Below are 4,837 nucleotides of genomic sequence, written 5' to 3'. Positions count from 1 at the left end.
TAGAAGGCGGTATTCCTTGGGTCACTCCGTGTTCTGAGGGTGCACAAGGCCTTTGCTGGATCGTCGTATTGATTCCTTTACAGACTGTAACCACCTATCTCACGGTCGTGAGAAGTTGTTGTAGCTGAAATTTTACCGCGATTTCGCTGGGAGCGGGTGCAATTTTCCCGATTAGCACCCGCTCCCGGCGAAATCCTGCGGTTGTCCTTATGACAAATTTTTAATTACATATATGTATATATACAATCCTCAAACTTCATTTATTACCGTGTCGATACATGTTGGCGATCGGTCTTTGCATTTACCCGACATGTTGTGATTGTGAACTTTATTTTGTTAAAGTTTCTGCGCCCCTCGATTTGTTTCAAAGTACGAACTTTTCTACGTTAAGTTCAACTCTATTATATGAATTGTATATTATACAGGGTGGACACTCTGGGGCTTACCAAAATTTATTCAACCCCGCACACACTTCCATAAGAATAGCATTAGCGTGTAAGACGGGTTGCACATTTTTTGTAAGCCCCAGCCAGTTCACCCTGTATTTAATACTTTACCTCGGTTTGGTAGTGCTTCTTCAGATATTGCACGATAATGTACAAATTTTATTTTCATAATGACTTTAATATTTGTTCCTTATTTGCACTAATTTTTATTCTCAGATCTTCTGCAAAATTTATTATTTCAATAAATATATATTATTAAAATTTATAATATGCATTGAGATTGAAATAGTTGTCTCTTCATTGTCTTGTTCTTATAATGAGACAAAGTGCACATTCTAAAAAAACAATTTTTCTAATTAACATTTTATTACACCCTGAACTAATTTTTTCGTACCTCATGTTTTATATCCAAAAATAACATTTTTTTATTTTAAATATTATTTTTACGATTAAAACAAAAACAATGTGTCCTATTAAATTTGATTAATAACTAGTTTGTAACTCTTCTTCAGTATAAAAAGTTTTCTATGCCATTTTTTACAATTAAAACGAGAACTACGCATCCTATCCAAAAATAAATAACAATTCTGTATATCTTTTGGGAGCGAGCAACTTTTGTTTGTTAATTTGTTTCGTGCCTTGTGCTACTTTATCAGAAATTTAATTTTTCACTTTTAACGTTATTTTTACGATTAAAAAAAAACACGATGTCTATAAAAATTGATACAGAAAAAATGTGTGGCTATTTTTTCGATGAAAAACTTTTGCCTTTAAGTTTTTTTCTTAGCTTGTGTCGTTTTTCAAAAATTTCATTTTTCTATTAATATTGCTTATTAATGCGAATAAAACAGAAACTACCCGTCTTATAACAAAGTGAATCATAACAAATTTGTGGATTTGTTTCAGATAATTCCTTATTTTTTATGGATAAATCCAGAACCATATGTAAAAAAGTCTTTGCCTTAACATTTTCTTATATTTTTTTAATGTTTCACATGCTATGACCTATGGCAAACTTACCCATGTGCGAATTGCCGGAGCTGAATACACGGCCCAGCGTTGGTCCAATTTTGGCAGCCAAAGGTCGGCTAAAGATATTGGGATAATATCGGCATTTTAATCGGCCCAGTGTTGAGCCAGTGCTGGCATCCTATATTGGCTATTTATATTTGCCAATCCTCCACCGATGCTTGGCCCAGTATCAGCAATTTAGTGCGCCGAGTCTCACTTTTAGTACGGGGAACCATGTTTCACGAGGATCAGCCAATGTCTGGCCCATGGATGGCACATTACTGGGCTAAGTGTCACTTTTACCACGGCAAACCATGTTTCATTTAAATGGGCCCAATGTTGAGCCAGTGCTGGCCGCTTCTATTGGCTATTTATATTTGCCGATCCTCCATCGATTCTTGGCGCAGTATCATCACTGTATTGTGCCAAGTCTCACTTTTAGTACGGGGAACCATGTTTCACGAGGATCAGCCAAAGTCTGGTCCAGTGACGGCACATTACTGGGCCAAGTGTCACTTTTACCACGGCAAACAATGTTTTATTTAAATCGGCCGAATGTTGAGTCAGTGCTGGCAGCCTATATTGGCCATTTATATTTGTCGATTCTCCACCGATGCTTGACCCAGAATCGGCACTTTGTTTCACCAAGTCTTAGTTTTAGCACCTAATAAACAAATCTTACACGAAAGATAAAAAAATATATTGAAAAATTGTCAAAGTTCACGATGAAATTTGTTAAGTTCTGTCATTAAAAATTGTTAATGTTTCTACAAATAACATTTCCGGTCATCGCAAAAAGTTGTAAAGCAGGCTACAACGGAGAAAAATGAAATATTACGCGAATACAAATTGTAATCGATTTAAATTATTTATTTAAAAATTAGTGTATTGATATTCCTGTTAACATTTCGTGTATTTTACATTTACACAACGTCACACAATAATAAATAATTAGAAAAATAGAGCTTAAAATTGGGTTCAACTTTTCTGAACTGCAGCTTATGAGGATGGCTTTTTCACAGAGTTTCAACTTGTCAGTTTAGCGGAGTGGTTAGCACGCCCGACTGCTAGGCGATAGATTTAGGTATATAGATGTAGGTTCAATACCCCGTAGCGCTAGAAATTTCATTTGTAATATAATATTTAAAATGTAAAATTGTAAAATTTAGTCTAAACAGGACCATTAATATTTATATTTAAAGTACTCGCAATCAATTAATATTTATTTTTTAAATATCTTTTTTGTCATATTCTTAGACCGTAGCCAGTGTTGGGCCGACAATGGCAGCCAAGCCCTGGCTGCTAAGTCAAGGCCATAGTTATCAATCCGGCAATGGCACGACGATGGCAGCCAGGTTTTGTCCAATACTGGTACCCAGTGTTGGGACGACAATGGCAGCCAAACCTTGGCTGCAAAGTGCAGACCATAGTTATCATTCCGTCATTGGCGCGATAATGGCAACCGAGCTTCGGCAATATTTTTACCGACTATGGGCCAATGTTGCGCCGTATGTGACTTCGCACTTGGGTAAGTATTTGCCGCTCCTAGGCTAACAGAAATTTGTCGCCCTTAGTATAGCAGAAATAAGCCACGCAATTTTGAATCCATCGTAAGACATGTAGTTATACAATTTTGTCCCTCCCCCCCCCACCACAATTTAGCCGCCATAGTCTGCAGCTTATTGAACCAAATGATTAGCTATGACTTTGTGACTTTTATCCACATGGTTGATGTTATTTTTATGTTCCTTAATTCTAATTCTTAGAGGGCGTTTTGTTTCTTCTACTTGAGTCCTGCCATAATCACACCTGATTTTATAAACTACATTACGTTGATCTAAAGTATCTAATTTATCTTTACCTAATTTAATAAATTCATTTAACTTGGAGTCGACTCTAAAACAGTTATTATTTTGAATTTATTCTATAGCCTTCTAAAATTCTCCAAAATTGTCTCCAAGATAGGTATAGGAATGATCTCATGTTTTACATGAATCATTCCATCAACAGTGTCCTTAGAAGGTTGGTTTTTTTTTTAAATCCAACTCAGAAAGTCTTTTTTTTTAATACGTTTCTGTATGAACTCCGTGAAGTAATTGTTATACCATAAGTATTTTTGACCATTTGCAAGTTATATAAGTGGAAAGTATTATCGGTAATAATGGATTTATTATCATCTCGGCAAAGTTGTAACTTCAAAAAATTAATAGATTTTTTGTTTTTAATATCAAACGTACATTTTAATCTATTATTGTAAGAATTAAAATGTGAAACTGTCAACTCAATTTTATCTTTAGGTAGACTAAGAAAGGAATCGTCTGCATAACGAAAATACACCGGATTTTGGAAACCCAATTTTTCAATGACATTTGTTTTAAGATCTTGCATAACAATCTCAGCAAGAGCTGCGGAGATGGGAGACCCCATTGGGTTGAGAAACTTCTGTCTGTGAAATTGGTTATCAACTTTGAAATAAATGGATTTCATTAAGAAAACTATACCCTTTTTAAAATCACCTAAAGGAATTTCTGTATATTTGCTAATGTGACACCACCTATTCTCTATATCTTTAATAATAGAGGAGATAACCGGTCTAAGAGGATAATTTTGTTTATGGATCTGAGGAAGACCATTAAATTTAAAAATATTGGTATTCTCAGTTATAAGATGTCTTCTTTTAACATTAGGACTAAGAAAATGATGTGCATTAGAAGTGAATGCAGGTTTTTTAATATATTCAGAAGTTAATGTTAAAATTTGTGTCTAATTTTCAACATGTGAATCTTTAAACGCGCTTTTCTGAGTTTCATATTTTTCATAATTTCCCGGACGATAAATCAGAAAGTATATGACCGATTGAGTTCTCCTTGCATACACATTAGTTGAAATGATTGTCAAAAATGATTATTTTTTAACTTATTTGGTTCGCAGAGAAGCTATGAATATAAACTTCAATAAACGTTTTTGTTTTTTTTGTTTCAGACGAATCTGGGAGAAACTAGAGTGTGGACAATTTCACCTCTCCCGGCTGAACATGTTCAGCGTCTACCCTTATAATAAAAAATTGTATGCATATTTATGGCTGAAAACAATTTATTTCTTAGTTCAAAAGTGCACTAATAAACCATAAAAGTTTTGGAAAAATTCGTTATATTCTTCATCCCCAAAAAAATCACAAACTATACCCTTATTTTTCAGGTGTTACATGGGTCTCATAAAAACTTATTGGTGACACAAGCAGAGAAAGGGGATGTTACTGTTGTGATGCATAGACAGGAATACATAAAAATAGGGGAAGAACATGCTTGATGATCCCAAAACTTACAAAAAAATAGATGTCGATCCCTTGAAAAACTTACAAAGAGATACTTTTAAATTAA

At 34.3% G+C, this 4,837-nt stretch overlaps 1 protein-coding gene across 1 annotated transcript in view; it reads left to right on the top strand.

Moving 5' to 3' along the window:
• LOC117178681 overlaps positions 1-4,547 on the top strand; it is a 94,025-nt gene extending 89,478 nt beyond the window's left edge. The window contains exon 7 of the mRNA XM_033370107.1: positions 4,440-4,547. The gene's annotated coding sequence lies outside the window, so the exon portion shown is untranslated. The remainder of the gene's footprint in view (positions 1-4,439) is intronic.
• The last annotated feature ends 290 nt before the right edge of the window (positions 4,548-4,837 follow it).

Source organism: Belonocnema kinseyi, chromosome 8 (genome assembly GCF_010883055.1).
Source record: "Belonocnema kinseyi isolate 2016_QV_RU_SX_M_011 chromosome 8, B_treatae_v1, whole genome shotgun sequence".
Classification (NCBI taxonomy): Eukaryota; Metazoa; Arthropoda; class Insecta; order Hymenoptera; family Cynipidae; genus Belonocnema; species Belonocnema kinseyi.
The sequence above is the reverse complement of the archived record's forward strand: the minus strand, read 5'-3'. Positions and strand labels throughout refer to the sequence as shown.